The following is a 23,065-nucleotide window of genomic DNA, read 5'->3' as shown; positions in this document are numbered from 1 at the left end:
CTTCTGCTCCCCTGATTTGCGCTCGTTTTTCTTGCCTTCTGCTTCCCTGATGGCACTCGTTTTTCTTGCCTCTACTCCCCTTTGTGCCCTCTGTACCACTCGTTTCCCCGCGTTTTTTGTGACCTTTCTGCCCTTTCTTGGGACCTTTGTGCCTCTGTGCCACTCGATTCCTCCTGTTGTTTGTGACCTTTCTGCCCTTTCTTGTGACCTTTCTGCCTCTGTGCCACTCGTTTCCCCTGTTTTTTGGGACCTTTCTGCGCTTTTTTGTGACCTTTGATCCTGCTTGCAGGCAGGTCGCCCCCCACGACGCTGCTCGTCACCTGACTGCCTGGTTCCTGCCTCCTTGCTGCCTCCTTGTTTCCTGGGTTTTTCCCTCCTCTCTGCCCTGTGCACCAGTTCTCCCCGCCGCTCCCGATCTGACCCTTTCCCGCCGCTGCATCCCTGCGGCCCCGCCCACTCTGCACACCCATTCGCCTCCCCGCTCCCGCCTTCCAGCTGCTTCTCCCTCCCAAGCCACCTTATATGTAGGCGGAGAAGCAGCCGGGAAGTGGACGCGAGGAGCTGGCGCGCCGCGCCCTGCGCCAGAACCCCTGGACCCCGCGAACGCCAAAACACTAGAATGCACTACGACGCCAGCACCCTCCACGCACTCAACGCCGGCCGAAACCACACCGGCTTCCAGGCCGCCCCGAAATGGACCCACGGACCCTTCTCCTGCCACACCTGCAGCTTCACCTGCAACAGAACCACCAAACCTCCAAGGACTGGACCCAACCACCTCCGTTGCATATTCCTCAACACCGGTTCCGCACGCAAACACGCCGTCGAGCTCTGGGATCTTCTCGACACCTCCGCCCCGGACGTGGCCTTAAATGACCGAGACCTGGTGGAACGACTCTTCGGCGCCCGACCTCGCCATAGCCATCCTGGACGGCTACAAGATCACCCGCAGGGATCGTGCCAACGAAATCGGAGGAGGAATAGCCATCGTCCACAAGTCCACCCTCAAGGTCGCCAACCATGCAGATGACACCCTCAACACCGCCGAACACCTGCACTTCCGGATCCACACCGACCCCAACACCACCCTAAGAGAAACACTCGTCTACAGACCACCTGAACCCCGGGCTCAGTTCAGCGACTCCATCCCAGAGCTCGCCAGCACCCACGCACTCGCCTCCACGGACTACATCCTCCTCGGGGACCTGAAATTCCACCTCGAAAACAACAACGACGCCAACTCTGCCACCCTGATCGACAACGTCGCCAACCTGGGCCTCAGACAACTCGTCACCGCACCCACCCACCCACGCCGCCGGCCACACGCTGGATCCTGTCTTTTCCACAGGCTCTTGCGTCTCCTTTGACCACACCACCGAACTCCACTGGACCAACCAATGCTGCATCCATTTCACCTTCAAGAAACCAACCACGCACCACCGCACCCAACAGCTGCCTCGACGCTGCTGGAGCAAAGTCACCGAAGGCCAGCTGATCACCTCCCTCGCCAAGGACCCACCTACCGACCCCACCAACCCAGACGCCGCAGCCCGAAACCTCAGAGTCAAGTCAAGTTTGAATTTATATAGCGCACTACTTACCCAGAGGGTATCAAGGCGCTTGAGGGAGGGGGGAGCTTTACTTGTCAAATATCCAAGTTTTAAGTTGTTTCCTGAAGGAGAGGTGGTTCTGTGTGAGGCGGAGGTGGGTGGGGAGGGAATTCCAGGTCTTGGCCGCTAAGTAGCAGAAGGATCTTCCTCCCATGGTGGATCTTTGGATGCGTGGAATTGCGGCGAGGGCTTGATTGGATGATCGAAGTTGGCGGGTGGGGGTGTAGAAGGACAGGCGCGTGTTGAGGTATTTGGGTCCTAGGTCGTAGAGGGCTTTGTGTGCGTGGGTGAGGAGGCGAAAAGTAATTCTCTTGTTGACGGGGAGCCAGTGGAGGTCTCTCTGGTGACCGGAAATGTGAGCTTGGCGGGGGATGTCTAGGATAAGTCTGGCTGAGGCGTTTTGGATGCGTTGGAGTTTTTTCTGTAGTTTGGCTGTGGTTCTGGCGTAAAGGGTGTTTCCGTAGTCTAGTTGGCTTGTAACCAGTGCATGGGTGACTGTCTTTCTTGTTTCGGTGGGGATCCAACGGAAGAGTTTGTTGAGCATTCGAAGGATTTCGAAGCATGATGATGAGACGGCGTTGACTTGTCTGGTCATCGAGAGGGAGGAGTCTAGGATGAAGCCCAGGTTACGTGCGTGGTATGTTGGTATTGGTGCGGTTCCCAGGGCCGGTGGCCACCATGAGTCGTCCCAGGCGGAGGGGGATGATCCTAAGATGAGGACTTCCGTTTTGTCTGAGTTAAGTTTTAGACGGCTGTTCTTCATCCACTCGGCTACTTCTTTCATCCCTTAGTGTAAGTTGGTTTTGGCGGTGTTTGGGTCTTTGGTGAGGGATAGGATCAGCTGAGTGTCATCTTCGTAGGAGATAATGTTGAGGTTATGTTGGCGCGCGATGGATGCGAGGGGACTCATGTATACGTTGAAAAGGGTGGGACTGAGTGAGGATCCTTGGGGTACACCGCGGATGACTTCGGTGGCCTCTGATCTGAAAGGGGGGAGGCGGACTCTCTGGGTTCTTCCGGCGAGGAACGAGATTATCCAGTCTAATGCTTTTCCTTGTATTCCGACGTTGCTGAGGCGCTGTATGAGGGTGCTATGACAGACCGTGTCGAAGGCTGCGGAGAGGTCGAGTAGGATGAGGGCAGCAGTTTCTCCGTTGTCCAGTAGAGTTTGAATGTCGTCTGTTGCTGCGATGAGGGCAGTCTCGGTACTGTTTGGCTCGGAAGCCGGACTGTGAAGGGTCGAGGGATTTGTTGGATTCGAGGAAGGCGGCGAGTTGACTGTTGACGGCTTTTTCAATGACTTTGGCAGGGAAAGGGAGGAGCGAAATGGGGCGGTAGTTTTTAAGTTCGGTGGGGTCCGCTGTAGGTTTCTTCAAGAGGGCGCTGAGTTCGGCGTGTTTCCAGCTTTCCAGGAAGGTGGCGGAGTTAAGGGAGCAGTTGATGACGTCTCGGAGATGGGGTGCGATAATGGAGTCTGCTTTGTTGAAAATGTGGTGGGGACATGGGTCGGTTGGCGATCCTGAGTGAATGGTGTTCATCAGGCGGATGGTGTCATCAGTGGTGATTGGGTTCCAGGCGTAAAGGTTGTTGGAGGGGGGTTTTGGTTCGGAGATAGGTGGGGTGGGCTGGTCTCCAAAGCTGTTATGTATGTCGGCGATTTTGTTGTGGAAGAACGAGGCAAGAGAGTCGCAGAGATCTTGGGATGGAGTGATGTCGTTGGTGCCGGCTGAGGGGTTTGTGAACTCTTTGACGATGTTGAATAGTTCTTTGCTGTTGTAGGCGTTGTTGTCGAGTCGATTCTTGAATGCTGATTTCTTGGTGGATCGGATCAGTTGGTGGTGTTTGCGGGTGGCGTTCTTGAAGGTGGCCAGGTTGTCGGTGGTTGGGTTTTTACGCCAGGCTTTCTCGAGGGTGCGACAGATCTTCTTGGATTTCTTAAGGGCATCATTAAACCAGAGGGCTTTTTTGCTGCCTTGTTTGATTTGATGGTCTTTCAGGGGTGCTAATTCGTCAGCGCTGTGGGTGATCCATTGTGTGAGGTTGGTGGCTGCTTGGTTTGGGTTCGCTGATTTTGTAGGAGGGTTTTGGTGAAGCGATGTGAAGAGCTGTTCGGTGGTAATTTTATTCCAGTTTCTCCGGGGAATAGGTTGTGGGTGGTTGTGGGCCGTGGTCTTTTTGTAGTTAAAGTGAACGCAGCTGTGGTCTGTCCAATGGAGGGCTGTGGTGTGATTAAAGGAGATGTGCTTGCTGGAGGTGAAGATTGGGTCGAGCGTGTGCCCGGCAAGGTGGGTGGGAAGGTCGACAAGTTGTTTGAGACCGAGATTGGCGAGGTTGTCTAGAAGTGTGGTGGTGTTGCTGTCGTTGTTCTTTTCCAGGTGGAAGTTGAGGTCTTCCAGTAAGATGTAGTCCTCGGAGGGAAGGGCGTGAGGGGTGATGAAGTCAGTGATGTCTTCGCTGAATTGTGTGCGGGGTCCGGGTGGTCTATAGATGAGGGTGCCTCTGAGTGTGGTCTTAGGGTCGGTGTGAATCTGGAAGTGAAGGTGTTCGGCGGTTGTGAGGTTGTCATCGGAATTGGTCGTGATGCGGATGGTGTTCTTATGGACGATGGCGATGCCTCCTCCTGTATGGTTGATGCGGTCCTTTTGGATGATCTTTTAACCGACCGGGATGGCTATGGCGATGTCGGGCGCTGAAGAGGCGTTCATCCAGGTTTCTGTAAGAAAAGCGACGTCCAGAGTTCAATGGCGTGTCTGTGGACCGAGCGGGTGTTGAGTAGTATGCACTTCATCTGGTTAGTGCCGGAGCTCTGTTTGGAGTCTTTGGGTTTGGTGTGGGTCCTGATGCAGTCGAACTTGCAGGAGTGGCAGATGAAGGGTAACAACTCCCGTGCTTTGGAACTCACTTCCTTTGCACATTAAAACTGCTCCCACCCTTATTAATTTCCGCAAATCACTGAAGACTTGGCTTTTTAATCAATGAGAACGTGCTCTGATTGGTGCTGTAATCCTGAGTATTTGCTGCGCCTAGACACCTTAGGGTATTAGTTGCGCACTAAAAATTCCATAAATAAATAAATAAGGGTCCATGGGTGTGTCCTGGGGCGGCTTGGTAGCAGTTTGGGAGTCGGCCGGGGTTAAGTGCTGAGAGGGTAGCGGAGTCGTAAGTAATGCGGGTGGAGAGGAGTTTGCAGGGGCCAGGGGGTCTGGCGCTGGGCGCGGTCCAGGCGCGGACGGGCGTAGACGGGCTTACCTTTGGCACACCTTCGGCGCGCATTGGGCGCGACCGCTGCGCGCAGAAGCATCTGTCATATGTAGATGGTGGAGGGGACGGGGCCGAGGGAGGAGCAGCTGGGAGGCGGGAGCGAGGTGGAGAAAGGCACAACAACAAACAACAAAATGGCAGCAAGCCAAGAGCCAAACAGGACAAGACTGGGACCCCAACAATCGGTCTAAAAAGGGAAGCGTCACCGGCACAATCAGGCACAATTAACTCAATCAGCTAAAGGCAGCAATGCACAATCGATTAATTAATTAATGCGCAGCTCAGCAGGCAATATAGCGCTACGATGCAGTTACAATCAAGCACAAATAAGGCACAAATAGATGCAATGGGCAGCTGATTTTTAAGGCAAAGAGCAATTTGGCAGTATGGCGCTACGATACCAGGTTGAGAGCGGGGAGCAGCGTGAGGAGCGACCGCTTCTGAGGGGCTCAGGACGGTCACAGCGCTAGTTCAGGAGAGTAGAGCCTAACCTTTCTGTGGGAGGGAGGAACAGCTGGGAGGCGGGAGCGGGGTGGAGAGCCGGGCTGGGAAGGCACAACAACAAACAACAAAATGGCAGCAAGCCAAGAGCCAAACAGGACGAGACTGGGACCCCAACAATCAGTCTAAAAAGGGAAGCATCACCGGCACAATCAGGCACAATTAACTCAATCATCTAAAGGCAGCAATGCACAATCGATTAATTAATTAATGCGCAGCTCAGCAGGCAATATAGCGCTATGATGCAGTTACAATCAAGCACAAATAAGGCACAAATAGATGCAATGGGCAGCTGATTTTTAAGGCAAAGAGCAATTTGGCAGTATGGCGCTACGATACCAGGTTGAGAGCGGGGAGCAGCGTGAGGAGCGACCGCTTCTGAGGGGCTCAGGACAGTGGATCGACGACTGCGCCAACACCCTCGCCCCGCTCAAGAAACCCTCCAACAGCCACGCCTACAAGAGATCCACCTGGTTCACCGACTAGCTCCAGACCTCTAAATGCGCATGCCGAAAACTGGAGAAGACATGGCTCCACAAATGCACACCGGACAAACACGCAGCCCACAAGGACGCCACCCGCAGACACCATCACCACCTCATCAGATTAGCCAAGAGATCCTCCTTCAAAGAGCGCTTGGATAACAACGCACACAACAGCAAAGAGCTCTTCTGCATCGTAAAGGAACTCTCCAACCCCAGCTCCAACGCCAACGGCATCCCGCCCTCACAAGAACTGTGCGACTCACTAGCCATCTTCTTCCACTGCAAGATCGCTGACATCCACAACAGCTTCAACACCACGACTGCCCCGACTACGCCAGACAACACCTCCCCTGTGAACACCACCAGCGCCAACCACCTAACTTCCTGGTCCAATGTCAGCGACGATGAGCCGCGCAAGGTCATGAACTCCATCCACTCAGGATCTCCGTCTGAACCGTGCCCACACCACGTATTCAACAAAACAGGCTCAGCCATAGCACCCCAACTACGGAAGGTCATCAACACCTCCTTCGAAACAGCGACATTCCCAGAAAGCTGGAAGCATGCTGAAATCCATACCCTCCTCAAGAAGCCCAAAGCGGACCTCAAGAACTTCCGGCCCATCTCCCTGCTCCCGTTCCCGGCAAAGGTCATCGAAAATCGTCAACATGCAACTGGCCCGCCACCTCGAAGACAACCACTTCTTGGACCCATCCCAGTTTGGATTCAGATGAAACCACAGCACCGATACAGCCCTCATCGCCGCCACGGATGACATCAGGCGCCAACTAGACAACAGCGAAACATCAGCCCTCATCCTCCAGGACCTGTCAGCCGCCTTCGACACAGTTTGCCATCACACTCTAAAGACACGCCTCCTAGAAGCCGGAATCCAAAAGTAGGCTCTTGACTGGACCACATCCTTCCTCTCTGGCAGAACCCAGAGCGTCCGCCTCCCACCCTTCCGATCCGAAGCCACCGACATCATCTGCGGCGTCCCCCAGGGCTCATCCCTCAGCCCAACGCTGTTAAACGTCTACATGGCCCCCCTCGCACAAGTGGCCCGCCATCACGACCTCAACATCATCTCCTACGCTGACGACACCCAGCTCATCCTCTCCCTCACCAAGGACCCACACACCGCCAAAACCAACCTCCACGAGGGAATGAAGGCCGTCAACCCCTCAGCCTGGGACGACTCCTGGTGGCCAACCACACTGGGAACAGCACCAACACCCACTGACCATGCACGCAATCTAGGATTCATCCTCGACTCCACCCTCTCCATGTCTAAGCAGGTCAACGCAGCCTGAAGTACTTTCCCCTCCTGAGGCGACTAGCCGGGAGGCTCTCCTTGCACTCTTGCCTTTTTTATTTGTTTTAAATTGCTCATTTTACTTGCCTAGCTTGACTTGGAAAGCGTATTTAGGCTCAGTGTAGGCACGATCCGGAAAGCCTCTAAAAATTTATTGTATTGCCGCGGAGCTTGTGTTACCTATTGTAACCACTCGCATTGCTGCCCCAGGACCTTCCCTGACCAGTCGCTGCCCGGGCCGCTCTCAGCCGAGCATTGACGCTGAGAGCACGGCCCCGGGGAGGCGATCGTGGTTTTGGCGGCCATATTGGGGGAATTGAAGCGCGCGGACGCGCTCTAGTCGCCCTTAAAAGGGGACGTCCCTCTTCTCCGCGCAGCGGACGCGCATAGCGGGCGGGCCGGACTCTAGCCGGAGTCATGCCAGAGTCCTGCCCGTCTGCGCCCGTCAGCGCCAAGGTGGCGCCAGGAGCCGGGCAGGCTGTTCAACTCCCCAGTATATCTTCAGATGCCTTTGGGGATCTGTTGGGCGCTCTTACATCTCTTAGGCCCCCTAGACAACCATGCCATCACACTCGTTCCCCTGAGCAACTGCTCCCTGGCTTTTCTTGTAGTTGCTCGATCACCCCCTGCACGCTTAACCATGCTTACGTTTCTAAGCCCTCTAGGGCCCGTGTGAGACATGAACCCCTTCCTCCTCCTAAAGAAGTGGGATTTCTTATCAACGCTCGTTCTCTGGTTAGTAACAACGTTGCATTTAGAGAATTCGTCTCAGAAAGAAAACCCCCCTGGGTCTTTGTTACCGAAACGTGGGGCTCGGATTCCTCCGGCCCCGATTTAATCAATGCCCTCCCTAATGGTTATGCTATGGTTAGACAGGATAGAGAAGACCGCAGAGGGGGTGGAATAGGCATTATTTACAAGAATTCTATCACCTGTCACATAGAGCCCCTCCCTTCCCCCCAGAAACTCTTTCAGGCTCTCTTCTTCTCTCTTAAAACTTCCCCTACTCAAAATTTTGCAGGCATTCTTATCTATAGACCCCCGGGCTCCAGGTCACCATTTGTAGCAGACCTACTTGAAACAATTGAACCATTCATTAACAGGCCTTCTCTGACTATTCTTGGAGATTTTAATTTTCATTTAGAAAATTCCAATTCTCATGACACTATATTACTTTTGGACGCTCTTGCCTCTCTTGATCTTCCCCAAAAAGTGTTATCCCCTACACATTCTGCTGGTCATATCTTGGATGGGGTCTTCACTAATGACCCCAGACTAGAGATTGGGTCCCCCCTGCCCCTTTCCTGGTCAGATCACTTAGCAGTTCCCCTGGAATTTCTCCCAGGTTCCCTCTCTATTTCCCACTCGGACAGTAAATGCTGGGTTTTAAAGAGGAACTTCAGGGGTTTGACCAACGAATCTCTTGGCCCTTTTCTTGCTAGCTTCAACCCTCCTCCCTCTCAGGATATTGATTCCACCGCCAGTGAGCTTGCAAGTACCATCTCTCTGGCTATTGATACCTTAGCCCCTCTCAAATCTCATTACTGTGCCAGGAAAAGCCCGTCAGCACCCTGGTACTCTGAAGCTCTTCGACTTCAGAGACAGGAGTGTAGGAGACTTGAAAGGCTGTGGAGAGCACAACTCGATGCCGATCTTCGGATCAAGCATAAAAACCTCCTTAAGAGCTATAAAACAGCAGTGTTGGCCGAAAAACAAATGTACTTCTCTAAGTTAACATCATCTCTTTCCTGCCCTGGAGATCTCTTTAAGGTGGTAGAAAACTTATCTCAAGTCCAACACCCTGATCCCATCATACCTTCTCAAGAACTTTGCGATCAGATTGCCACTTTTTTCCACACAAAAATTTCGGACATTTATACTGCTCTCCAGAGTCATAATCTTACCCATGTCTCCTATCCCACTTTAGATCAGCCCTTAGCCTCCGAAGATATTCTGACCAACTTCCCTCCTCTCTCGACGGAGACACTGGATAAATTACTAGACTCAACCAAGTCTGGCTCCCCTCTGGATCCCTGTCCCCTTAAAATCCTTAAAAATTGCAGGGATACTCTACTTCCCCCTTTGATGGAAGTTATGAATAGAGCCATCTCTAGCGGGGAATTCCCAGCCCCTTGGAAGACTGCCATCGTTAAGCCCCTTTTAAAAAAGGCCTCCCTGGATCCTGGGATTCTGAAGAATTTTCGTCCCATTTCTCTTCTTCCTGCTCCAGCTAAGATGTTGGAGGCTTATCTTAACCACCATCTTAGTGCCTTTCTAGATAAGACCTGCCTGCTTGATCCTTCTCAGCATGGCTTTCGAAAGGCACACAGTACAGAGTCAGCCCTTACAGTGGTGGTCAATAATATCCGCGCCAAGGTTGATAGTGGTCAGACCACTCTTCTGATCCTACTCGACCTCACGGCAGCATTTGACACCCTGTCCCCCACCATTCTGGCCGCCCGTCTCAGTGAGACGGGGGTGAAGGGGCCTGCTCTTAGCCTCCTCACTTCTTTTCTCAACCATCGGGAGCAAAGGGTCAAACTGGGTGACTTCCTTTCCAATGCCATGCCTTTGCAATGTGGGGTCCCACAGGGCTCCGCTTTGAGCCCCACATTGTTTAACATCTACGTGGCCCCACTTGCTAGACTGGTAAGATCTTTTGGATTGGAAGTGCTCTCATATGCCGACGACACCCAGATCATGGTCTCCTTGTCCCACTCTGTTGAGACCACGGCCCTCAATTTCCGAAACTGTATGGAAGCTGTGGCAGGCTGGATGGCCTCGAACTATCTTAAATTGAATGGGGAGAAAACGGAGATCTTGATCTTCGGGGGAAAAAAGGAGATCTGGTCAGATGATTGGTGGCCCCAGACCCTTGGATCCTGTCCCCAGCCTTCCCTTTCTGCCCGTAACCTGGGAGTCATTTTTGACACCTCACTTGCTTTTGATAAGCAAGTAAGTAGAACTGTTGCAACCTGCTGTGGGGTCCTGAGAATTCTAAGAAAACTTACTCTTTACCTCTCTCCTGATGCCCGGAAACAGGTTGCAGTTGCCCTTCTATCCTCGCGACTGGACTACTGCAATGCTCTTTACCTTGGCATGAGCGCTAAACTTCTCCATCGCCTGCAGGTTATCCAGAACGCGGTAGCAAGATTTGTTGTCAACGCCCCCAGACGCTCCTCCGGGACCAGGATCAGGAGAAACCTTCACTGGCTTCCGGTGCATGCCAGAATCAAATTCAAAATCCTGACCATCACCCACAAGGCCCTTCACGGCGCTGGTGCTGAGGGCATCAGAACTTTAGTGTCGTCCTATACCCCAGGCAGGACACTACGCTCCTCCGGTCAGTATCTGTTGTCCATTCCTCGAGTTGCCAAGGCTAGATGGGGTGGTAAGGCATTCTCCACACTTGCCCCCAGACTCTGGAATGAGCTCCCCCTGGAACTCAGGGGCCAGGACTCCCTGCTGCTCTTCAGAAAGGGCCTCAAAACCCTGCTCTTCACTGAAGCCTACTCTTAGACTTTTCTTTTCCCCTTTCCATTTTAGTACCTGGCTATTATATTCCATCTTCTGCGCCTTGACGCCTTTGGGCAAAGTTGCGCTTATATAAATCGCCAATCAATCAATCAACGCCATCTCCTCCTCCTGCTACAACACCCTCCGCATGCTCCGCAGGATCTACAAGTGGATCCCGACCAAAACAAGTAGAACGGTGACACAGGCCCTCGTCAGCAGCGGACTGGACTACGGCAACGCACTCTATGCAGGAATTCCAGCCAAACACCTACGACGACTACAACGCATCCAAAACGCCTCCGCCCGACTGATCGTCAACGTTCCCCGCCGCAGCCACATCACCCCCCACCTAAGAGACCTACACTGGCCCCCGTCTACAAGAGGATCACCTTCAAGCTCCTCACCCACGCACACAAAGCGCTCCACAACGCCGGACCAGCCTACCTGAACAGCAGACTCAGCTCCCACACCCCCACCCGCTCAGCTCTGCCAGCCTCGCCCTCGCCGCTGGCCCCCGCATCCAACGAACGACCTCCGGCGGCAGATCCTTCACCTACCTCGCCGCCAAAACCTGGAACACCCACCCTACCCACATACGGCAGACCCAAGACTTACTCGCCTTCAGAAGACTCCTCAAGACCTGGCTCTTCGAGCAGGGTCAGCACCCCCCATCCCCTCAGCACCTTGGGACCCTCACGGGTAAGTAGCGCGCTTTACAAGTACTCTGATTGATTGATTGATTGAGAGGAAGGATCTTGTCCATCTGTGCCTCTAAAAAGACCTCCAAGAATTTCTTTGTAAGCAACGCGGAATAGACCTGAAAGAATCCGTCCCCTCTGGTGACCTTAGATTTGTTAAACCCTCGTAGTGCCAACCTCAATTCCTCCAGTGTAAGGAGGTCCCTTTCTAAAACGCACCTAGACGAGGTAAGTCTACATCCACAAGGAACGCCTCTACCGCACCTTTTTGGCTGACCTCCCCGGTCTCGATAGATGTCGCGAAAGTGCGCCCCAACGGTATTTAGGATGTCCTGACGGCTTGTCACCAACTGCCCGCGCTACCCCCCCACCGCCCCCAAACCATCCCTTGGTGTTCGTAGATGGAGTATCGGCAGAACCTCCTGTTTGCGTTTAAATATCCAGGCTAAGAGCCTGCCCGACTTATCACTCTCTCCATGTTGGCACTGTTGTTAAGCCTTAAGGCTAGGTTTTCCCACAACGCCGTACATAAACTCACATGGGAGGGAGAGGAGTGCAGGTAGAGAAGGCCAAACAGCAGAAGGCAGATCAGAGGGTGACGAATAGGCAGCCCCTGGTCCTCCAGTGTACACCTTACAGTGTCACTCTGTAACCCCCTAACCATTCAGTGTGCACTTGCACTGGCTGTGGGAGTCCGTGGACCTCTTTTGTACAACAAACAGGCCCATGCCTCCCTGATACTTCTACAGAATTCACAATGAGCCCCATGTAAGCACCTTAACATTCAATACTTAGTCTATTGACATCATTTATAACCTTTTTAAATGTCAGGATGTAACCTCTGTCCTTCTCTGTTCACACTGCTGTACTATATAAATCCCAAGCCATCTATAATCTCTGGGCTTCCTTTGTACACTGTCACTTGCAAACACTGATCCTCTTGTAGTGTAACAGTTACACTGTGACTGGCCTCCTCAGTAAGTGGTAGCTGGGTCTCCGTGGTCCCATAATGCCCTTCCATTTCTGGTGATTGCAGAAGTTTTAAGATCTTCTTAGAGTTTCTAAATTGTTGTAATTTATGATATTTAGGCTTTCCTTATCTTCATTGCTTGATTCTGGTCCTGAGAAAGTGTCACTCAGAGTCGCTGAATGTCACTCATAATTTCACTGCCAGCCGCCGGGCTCCTCCAGGTTGTGGAAGTATCCCGTGGGGTTAAATTTTTCGATGTCTGTGTACACCGCTTGTTCAAAGGTTGCAATTTCAGGAGGTATGGTAGAGGGTGGGGGGATAAAGGTGGACTTGGGTCTTAGACCGGTGATGTTAGGGTTTTCGTTGGTGTTCTCATCAGTGGTGTTTTTTTCAAAGAACGCCTTCATAAGGCGCTATCTAAAGCACAATGTATGCCTCAGTGTTGACAACATACGACCATCAGTATGTTCATACCCATCCTAATATTCAATGCTCTATGCCCCTCAAACTGCACATGACTATCCACCACCTAAACGCTCCATTGAATCCTTTTTTTCTATCTCATGCGCTCTGTAATCTCGTGCACCTAACCCTCTCAGGCTCTAACTCCACACGCGAGCATCCACCGCAGGACACACCTGCGCAGTGATGCTTGGAACCCCCATACCCTCCGCGCATGCGCCGCTATAGACATCATTGGGCATGCGCCACTCAGCAACACCTCTTCGCTGACACGCGCATGCTCACAGTACACGGCGCTGGCAGTCTGTTCTCCATTGCTTCCACAGACAGGTGCCGGCAATCTAATCTAAAGAACGGTGATGGATTAAACCCAGATCTGTTGACTCGTTGAGAGTGTTTGATTGGTTCAAATGCTCCGTCCATCACCACCCCCTTTTGTACCGCTTTGTTCGCCGTAAGTTGGCAGGGCATGCTCAGAGGTGAGTCCCTTGCTCACTTTGCCACTGAATTCAAGCAAGCCGGGCTGAAGACGGCTGAAATGCCAGAAACCGGTCCTCAGAAGCTTGTTTCCAGTCCAGGGAAGGCATGGCTTGGCAGTTCTGGCTGGACTGTTTCCATGTGGCACAGGGTCAGACTGATTTGCTTATGGCCATGTCTGAACTGGGGTGGCAGAGTGGGCTAAAGAACGGTGATGGATTAAACCCAGATCTGTTGACTGGGTGTGAGTGTTTGATTGGTTCAGATGCTCTGTCTATCACCACCCCCTTTTGTACCGGCAATCTAATGGCAGCATTTAAGAACCGCCACAACCCCCATTCTGGTTCCGGAGGTTGATCACGGCAATACAGGTACCCCGCAGGCCTTGACCAACAATACAGTGAGTACGATGGAATCCCCACGCACTTTCCGGGTAAGCGCTTTTCTCCCTACAGGTTGTCTCACTAGTAGTGGCTCTTTCTCCTTAGGGTCATACCCCCTTGCCGAATCACTCCAGGGAGCGTTCGCGGCAAAACGCTGGCGTGAGAATACTTTTCTACCTTACGCTCCTATCACATAGTGTGTGTGATGCTCGCTCTCTAGCCTCACCACACTAACGGTATTTATCGATAATCATCACACGAACAGTACCACCAGTGCTGTCACACTTTTGCCGTTTTTTAGTCTCTTCACGCAGCACTTCAAAACCGGCAATTTCTTGATCACTGTGTACCTAAGCAATATGCTAAAATGCTCCTTTTCTGTATGTTATGTTTTGTCATACATGTTGTATGTCCAGGTATGTTTTTTTTCATAACAAGTTTATTGATAAAGATGAGCACATGTGATAGAGTGGCCCCCTACAATCAGGATGGCACCACCAAACATACCGAGACAATCATGAAGATAGGACTAAGCGTCCAGTCAAGAAATCAATGTAATACAAGGATACAGGAAACATTAACCCCGTCTTTATCTTTTCATCTACCCATCAACCCAACTCCCAGAACCCTCCCCTGGATCCCACCCTAACCCCAGGCATGTGCGCATATACAGTATCGACGTAAGTTCCTAGTGCGGCAAGTGTAGGTGTGGGGGAGCGGGGTCACCAGGCCACATGGGGCTAAAGATCTTCCTCCGGTTCAGCAGGGGGGTCCAGTTGCAAGCCCCTGTGGTCTGCCCATCTTTTCCATATTTAAAGTGTTTACGGGGGCATCCCCGAGCCTCGAAGATCGGGCGTTCCAAACCCATACAGAAGTCAATGCCAGCCTTCCACGCACTCAGGGGGGGGGGGCTCACATCCTTCCATGCTCGGGCCAGATCCCTCTTGGCCACCACCAGCCCCAGGAGGAGCAGGTGCCTCTTGTAGATATTTCCACCCACCCCCTCTAGGATGTGCAGCAGGCCCAAACGGTGGGTACGGGGGAGGGTCCAGCCCAATACCTCTGACAAACAGCCCCACACACCTCTCCAGAAGCCAATCAGTCTGGGGCACGACCATACTGTGTGGAGTAGTGTACCTATCTCCGACCCACACCGCAGGCAGTCCGGGGTCCCAATCAGTCCCGCCTTCCACAGACGCTCGCGCGTATAGTAGGCCCTATGGAGAATTTTGAATTGTATGAGTCAAACGCATCGCAATAGCCGCACCCCTCGGGGACTCCAGGGCCTCTCGCCAATCATCCTCATCCAACTGACCGACGTCGGCCTCCCAGGCCGCCTTCAGCGGGAGGAGGGTGGAGGAGCAATGGATGACCATAGTCTGGTAGATGCGCGAAAGTTTTCTATCTCCAAGGTCGCCCATGAAGACTTTCGCTTCGATCGGGCTGAAATCAGGGAGTGAGTCAAGGTTGGTAAGACTGGGCAGCAGCGCATGCCGGAGTTGTAGATATCGAAAGAATTGAGTTTGGGGCATATCAAATTCGGTACGAAGGGCCTGGAAAGATTTGAGCGTCGTGCCGGACAGCACATGGCCTAATTGCGAGATACCAATCGCGTCCCAGCCGTCGAAGCCCGATAGCTTAAACAGTTCCGGCAGCATACCGTTATGCCACAGGGGCGTCTCCGCGGTCAGTCTGCCCCACCAGCCCATGCGACGCAAGGCCTGTCGCCACACCGCAAAAACAAGTCGCGTAACCCTCGGCAACGAGCGACGCAGTCTGGGTGAATAGAGGATGGTGTGAAGCGAGTTGTCACCCATCAAGGCACGCTCCAGGGCATAAGCTGGGTCTCCACAATCGCCATACCACCAGTCATTCAGGATGAGAAGATGTGCGGCTTGATAGTATGACAGTAAATCTGAAGTGGCCAAACCCCCACAGTAGGTGGACAAAAAACAAGTACGCAATGCAACTCTGGCAGCACCTCCAGCCCACAGAAAGCGGCCCAGCACCGAGTTGACCTGCCTAAACCACTGAGGCGGGATGGGATACGGATGGTTCTGTAATTGGTATAATAGGCGCGGTAGCGCCACCATTTTAAATATAGCGGAGCGGCCAAAGATTGATAGGGGCATCCGAGACCAGGTTTTAACATCTGATTGTACCCGCTCCCAGACTGGTATGAGATTACGGTCCCATGCAATGTCCGCCGAGCCTGAGAGAAACACGCCCAGGTATTTCAGCCCGGTCGTGGCCACTCGCAGCCCCGAAGCCCAGGGGTCCGTCACCTCGCCCCCTTCCAACACCCACAGCGTGGATTTATGGAGGTTCAGAAACAGGCCTGAAGCCTCCCCAAACAGTTGCATAACCTCTAGGACACGCGGGCCTGAGCGCCGCAGGTCGGTAAGGAAGAAGAGGACGTCATCGGCGTACAGTGCGATTTTGTCGGACAGGGTGGCAGTCCACTGGAAGCCCCGTATCAGCGCGTCCTGGCGCACCCTGGCAACCAAAGGCTCCATGGCGAGTGCAAATAAATAAGGGGAAAGAGGGCACCCCTGTCTGGTCCCGCGGCCGATACGGAACATCCCCGAAACTGCCCCGGCGACCCGCACCGAGGCCGTGATATCTGTATAGAGGAGCCGGACATACGACAGAAAGACCGGGCCCAGGTTGAGACAGCGCAGCAAGGCAAATAGGAACGACCAGCTGACGGAGTCAAACGCCTTATCAATGTCGGCCAGTAACATTGCCGCCTGGTCCCCTAAGGTCCCAATGGCGTCGATCGCCGCCTGTGCGCGACGGATATTATGCCGCGTCGCCCTGCGAGGCATGAAGCCTGCCTGGTCGGGATGGACCAAGTCCGTGATATGCGGAGCGAGCCTGTTCGCCAGGGCCTTGGCCAAGACCTTGGCCTCAACATTAATCAACGAGATGGGCCTATAAGAGTCATGGCGATCTGGGGGTCTGCCCGGTTTCAAGAAGACCACTATTTCGGCGTGGCGCCAGTCCGGGGGCAACACCCCTCGCTCACGCGCCACCTCAAGCGCCCGACGATACGGAGAACCAAGCTGTACATGAAATTTCTTGAAAAATTCACTCGGGTAGCTGTTAGGGCCAGGGGCCTTGCCAGTGCTGAGTTGCCCCAGTGCATCACCCAACTCCTCTGCTGTGAGAGGCGCCTCTAGGGCCGTCTTGGTCTCATCCGATAACGGCACCGGTGGCAGCTCCGCGAGAAAGCGAGCCAGCTCACTGTCAGACAGGTGGTCGCGCGGGGCGTACTGGGTTGAATAGTACGTAGCAAAGCTCGTCGCCAGTTCGTGCGGGTTGGTCAAGACCTCTCCCTCACCATTTGTAAGGCCTGGCAGCAGGAGGGGTTGGAAAGTTTGGTGGCACAGTCGATGGAGCATGGAACACGACTTGTCCCCCCATTGATACACCCTACTTCTGGTGGCTAGCCATGCCTGTTTGGCTTCATCCATCAGGAGGGACCCGTATGTTTGCTGTGCCTGTAACAGCAGACGTATCCCGACTTCATCGTCACCCTCGCGGCTTTCCTGTTCCAGGGTCGCCACTCGTGCGGCCGCTTCGGTAGTTTGCTCCTGACGCTTCCGCCGAGCTGCCGAGCACCATGCAATATCTATTCCCCGTATGGTAGGCTTCATGGCTTCCCATACCGTTCCTACATCGGCATCCCCAACTAGGTTTTCCCGCCAGTAGTGGTCAATGGATTCGCGCAGGTGATTAGTATACTCCGGTTGCAGGAGATGCCAAGAGGACATCCTCCAACGGAACGGCTGCCTCTTCCGGGTGAGTTCCACATCAACAGAGACAGGGGAGTGGTCGGACAGGCCCCTAGGCAGGATGTCAGCGCCCTTTACTCTACACAAACATTCCCCAGGCACAAACACACAGTCAAGCCTCGAGAACGAGCCGTGCACAGCTGAGACATAAGTATATTCCCGGGCCGCGGGGTGCATATGTCGCCAAGCATCTACCCAGCCCAAACCCTCACTCATTGCACGCAGTCTGGTGGGTGAAGGGGAAGGGGACTGAACCTCGATCCCCTCTCGGCGCCTATGGCGATCCACGCATATATTCATCACATCGTTCCAATCTCCCCCAATCACAGCCAACGACCCGGCAATGTCCTCCCACACTGCAAACAACCTCTCAGCCAGGGCCCATTGGAGGGGGGGAGGGGTGTAAACGCTGCCAAACACCACTGAGTCCGTGCCCACCATGCCTTTAACAAACAAGTAGCGACCCTGGGGATCAGCCCACTGCTTCTCATGGGTGTACGCCACTCTACGGTGGATCAAAATGGCCACACCCCTGGATCCTCTGGAGAAACCCGCATGGAAAACTTGTTGATAACCAAATCTCTGTAGGCCCAGAGCCTTTGTGCCCATCATGTGGGTTTCTTGTAGCAATAGAACATCTGCAACCTCTTTTTTCCCCCAGCGTAGCACAGCCCCGCGTTTAATTTTGTCTAATAAGCCCCTGACATTCCACGTAATCACCCGCATAGAGTCTTCAGGGAGTCTATGAGTCAGTTCAGCCATGGTCCATGAAGATCCACCACACAAGCCCTCCACACCCGCGCCACCCACCACACGCCATAAGGAACATTTCTGCGACACACACATGCACACTACCGCCCACCCCAAGGAAAACAAACCCCAACTCTACAGTCCCACAGCCCCAAACAGTCCCAATCCCCAACTCAGCGGTCCCAACCCCGACCGCCCACATCCCACCTCCCCCCACCCTATACCTCAATGAACTATGAAGTACCTGTCGCGGCATGGGTGGTCCCGAGACCAAAACGCAGGGCCCGGGCCCACCCATACCAATGGATCCCAACATCCCCAAAGAAAACAGCAAGCTCACCCCACACTCCCCAACTAACAGTACCTCCCCTTAGGGCCCCCTTCGAACATGAGAGGAGTAGGCCGCCCATGGGTCAGCACCCCGAACCCCATTAAGCACATGTGACCCACCGCTTAAGCGCAGCGGGACAGAACTACAACAGACATTACGCCCTTCCTGTGTCCAGCTATGGCCTAGACCACACCACACCATGCACCCGCCCATCAATCAGTAGTGTTACCCCAATGGCCATCTGCCAAGGCCAGAAACGAAATGTCGCTTAGGAGACAAGAGGGGGGCTCCACGGCTCTCGGGTCCCAGTCCCAGACTGAGCAGTGTCTGACTGTGCACCATCCAGCTGGCCACCCCCGGATTGGGAGCGTCGCCGTGACCTAGACTTGCTGTGTCTCCTGCTCCTGTTGGATGATTCGCCCCTCTCTTGCGACGACCCACACGATGCTCCGGAGTTCAGGCCCGGCTGGGCATTCGGTCAGATCCTGACTGTCTCATCTGTCCAGCTAAACACCGCCTCCGGGGTGTCGAAAAAGTGGGTCTTGGAATGAAACACAACCCGCAGACGAGCAGGGTACAACAGTGAATATTGAATTTTCAATCCACGTAACTTGGCTTTCGCATCTTGGAAGGATCGGCGCTGCTGCTGCACCAGCCTGGTATAATCCGGGAAAATCATAATCCTGTGACCCTCGAACGACAAGTCCTCCTTTGCTCTTGCTTCTCGGAGAATAACGTCCCTGTCATGAAAGTTAAGGATCTTGGCGATGACTGGACGTGGTCGCTCTCCGGCCGGCGGTTTCTGCGCCAAGGCCCTATGGGCGCGCTCCACCACAAAGCAGCGTGACAAGACGTTCGGGGGAAGCCAGCTCTCCAACCAGCGTGTCAAGAATACATCCATGGACCCCTTTTCACAATCCTCTGGAAAGCCCACAAAGCGCAGATTATTCCTTCGCGCCCTCCCTTCCGCATCCTCGACACGGAGCGCTAGCCCCTTTTGGATCCTGGCCATGTCCTCCACTTTCTTTTTCAGAGCCACCACATCGTCCTCCACCCCTGTAATCCGAGTTTCGGTTTCGGTGATGCGGGCCACAGCATTGCGGAGATCTTGACGCAGCAGCATGACATCGGCGCCAACCGCCCCAATTTTGGCATCCAGCATGTCTCTGGACTGCGTAATGGCGGCCATCAGGGCCGCATTATCAGGGCCTGTGGTCTGGCCACCGCCGGAGGCCCCGGAGCCTCCACTGGGCCCTGTGAATTTATCAATCGTCCCTTGCTTGGTGGACCCAGTGCCGCCCCCACCTCTCGTCATGGTTAGTGGCAAGGAAAAGGGCCTCACTGCCCCAGCGGTGGGCCCCTCGTCAACAGCAATTCAACAGTATCGTCCACTCGGGGGCCAGTGGGCACCCCCAGAACACAGACACCGCAGCTCAGCTCCGGGCAGCAAGCCCCAGCGGGAACGTTCAACAGGATAGTTTCTTCACCAGGTTAGGGCTTCCTGGATCTCAGTCCGGACCTCACCCAGGATCTGCGAGCCAGGACGCGCAGAGGAAGGTCTCAAGAACCGGGGACGTCCAGCCCCGTCGTCTGCCTGGCCACCCCACACCCAACTCGTGTCCCAAAGCAGCAGATGATGCAGGGCAGACACTCGGGTCTTCAGACTGACTAGCCCCGAACACCTCCCGGGTCACAAGTCACAAGTCCCGTCACAGCGCCCCAGCGCCGGTCCACCAGAGGGGAGGAGGAGGGGGGGGGCCACTCACAGTTTGTCTCGGGCTATCCGTGGGAGACCTCCACGCACCATCCGGGCAGTAGGCTCGTCCCTCCAGGCACCACCAGCTCCAACCATCCAAGTCCGACGTGGCGTGCAAATCTCTAGCTCTCCAGCCGCTCCGAGCCCACCTCCCGGTCCAGGAGCCAGGGAGAATACCATCCGGCCGAGGCCCACCAAACTCGAGGCCCCGGCGTCCCCAGGGCCAGGCAAGCTTCAAGGACACTCCAGAGCACCAGTATCCGAGGCAGGACCCAGCGGGGGGCTCCCTCCGTCGTCTCACCGGCCCAGAGCAGTCCCGGGAACAGGCCCGGAGAGGCGCGCCTCAGAGCGCACGGTATGAGCAAAATGCAAGGCCACCGGGCAGTCGGGTGTGGGCCGCGTCCCAGCCCCCAGGGTCCTCCTGGACGTGGTCAGTGGTCACTGCGCACAGTAGGTGCCACACCGACCCTAGGAGCCAACCTCTGCGACCCCCAGTCTCTCAGACTCGGTCCGGCCCGGGGTCGCAAAACTCGAGGCCCCGGTCTCCCGGGGTCCGCACAGGCCGCGGTGCCCCCACGCTGTCCCAGGAACACCCCAGGTGTAGCCTCCGACGTTCCAGGTACCCGCAGCGGTCCTCGTGAGCTCCGGCGCCGATGCTGCTGGGTGGGGAATCCCCCGACCGGCCCGACCACTGGCCGTCGGCCCCGGGTCCCGAAAATCGAGGCCCCGGCTCCACTCGTGGACAGTAGGCCGCACCGCGTCGCCGACAATCGCGGGTCACTGGAGCAGCTGATGAAGCGGGGCGGCACACCGGATAGGTCTCGGTGCCACCCGGAACACTCCCAGTACAGGTAGGGCAGTTTGCAGGGCTCGGGGGCCAGGATAATGATCGGATAACGCGTGGGCCGGCGGGAGCTCCTCTAAGCTGCGACCGCCATCTAAGCCCTCCAAGCCACGCCCATGTCCAGGTATGTTTGGTGAGGGAATCCCCCTCGCACACTTGTAGCACCTTAGTGAGTGCGACACATAGTCCCAACACACTCACTTAATTATTTTTAACTTGCAACCACACTAATTGACAGTCCTGAGGAAAGCCAGCATAACCCAAGAGACTGGCTGAAACATGTAGACCACCGGATGTAGGAGGTCTTAATTTTACCACCACAACATCCACCCGCCTTGTTTTTAACCGCTAAGAGGCCCAGGCGTCGAAGCACACCCGGGGCACATTCGGTGTCACTGGGTGGGCCCGTTTATGAAGCTTCTCTTCCAAGTGATCCTCATCAATAGTCACAAGCATTAGAATATTCCCGCCCAAGTGCGGGACCCCGGAAACACTATATTATATGTGCTATATATATATATATATATCAGCCAAATAACATCAGAGCTGAAATATGCTGTGAAGAATTTCCACCATACATGAATAATAAGCATTAGAAACATGAGAAACAACACTAAAAATTATTTAGAGACTGTTTTAATGCTCATAAAGCAGTAGAAATTCTCATAACTCACCGGAAGCATAGGAAGCTCCCAGGCTGCATTGCAAACACGCAGTCTAAAAAGACTGAAAAGCTAACCTGTAGCTGAATAGCAATAAACTGACACCATGCCTTTAAGGCACTCATGACCCCCTGTTGGTGGGTGAGGACTTCATGATAAAACCTAATGGGTTTCTGTTGACAATACAGTTCTGAGTCCTGTAATATGGTCACATATAGTTAGTCCTTGTTGATTACATATAAATCCCTGGGGATATGGACTAGCTTTCTAGTCCTCTCTCTCTTACTTGATACGCAAACAATTGTACATAAGCAGCTCACAATAGTAGTTGGAGCGAAATGACAGGGAATGGAGTGAGAAGGGCATGAAGGGTCGCTCTGAGGAAGTCAACTGCTGGTGAGAGAGGCCGCAGGGAGTCAGGGGGTGGCCGCACCCTACAAGCCAACACCAGCAACCGCCGTGGGCAGAGTGCCGGCTGGGGGCGCGGGAAAGGCTGCAGAGGCCAGAGCGTTCTGGCATAAGAGGTAAGAGACGAGGGGACCCCAGATGTCAAGCGGGTGGGAAACTGCCGGCATTAAATCCCAGAATAAGGACAGAAGCGTCTGACCACGCGCAGCATCCTCAAACCAAGCGCTAACTTTGGGCTCGGGTCTCCGTCCCCAGTGCATGGAGATCCTGCGCCATGCGAGAACAAGCAGCATAGCAGTGAGCCGGCGGAAGGTACCAGACAATATTTCACAAAACCTAAAAAACATAGCAGCGGGTCAGGCGTGACAGGTGTAGAGGTGATCTTAGTGATTGTGGCGCACACAGCACACCAATATGCAGAGACCTTTGGGCACAGCCAGGCTAGATGGGAAAATTCAGTAGCGGGGGCAGAGCATGGGAGACATCTATCACTGGTAGTGAGGCCCATTTTGTGCAGCTGGGCAGGGGAACGGTACATTCTTTGCAGATATTTAAAATGAATGAGGCACAGGCGGTAGTTAGGGGACAGACGTTTGGTCTGCTTGCAACAGTACAGCCAGACCTCCTGCGAGAGATCTGTGCCTAAGTGCCTAAGTCCTCGCTCCACGCAGCGTGGGTGCGGTCAGTGGAAATCTGGGACACCCCTGCCTCGTGCCCCTAGCGACAGGGATAGGCTTTGTGATCTGACCGTTGATCCGAAGGCGAGCTGTAGGGAGAGAATAAAGAAGATGGATCTTGCGTAGAAACACCGGGCTGAAGCCTAAGTGAGGAAAAAGATA

At 54.2% G+C, this 23,065-nt stretch overlaps 1 protein-coding gene across 4 annotated transcripts in view; it reads left to right on the top strand.

The window, feature by feature from the left end:
- LOC147700304 (uncharacterized) overlaps positions 1 to 23,065 on the top strand; it is a 123,082-nt gene that overhangs the window by 63,691 nt on the left and 36,326 nt on the right. The window lies entirely within an intron of this gene.

Source organism: Lissotriton vulgaris, chromosome 8 (genome assembly GCF_964263255.1).
Source record: "Lissotriton vulgaris chromosome 8, aLisVul1.2, whole genome shotgun sequence".
NCBI classification, from domain to species: domain Eukaryota; kingdom Metazoa; phylum Chordata; class Amphibia; order Caudata; family Salamandridae; genus Lissotriton; species Lissotriton vulgaris.
This window is presented reverse-complemented; position numbering and strand designations above follow the sequence as displayed.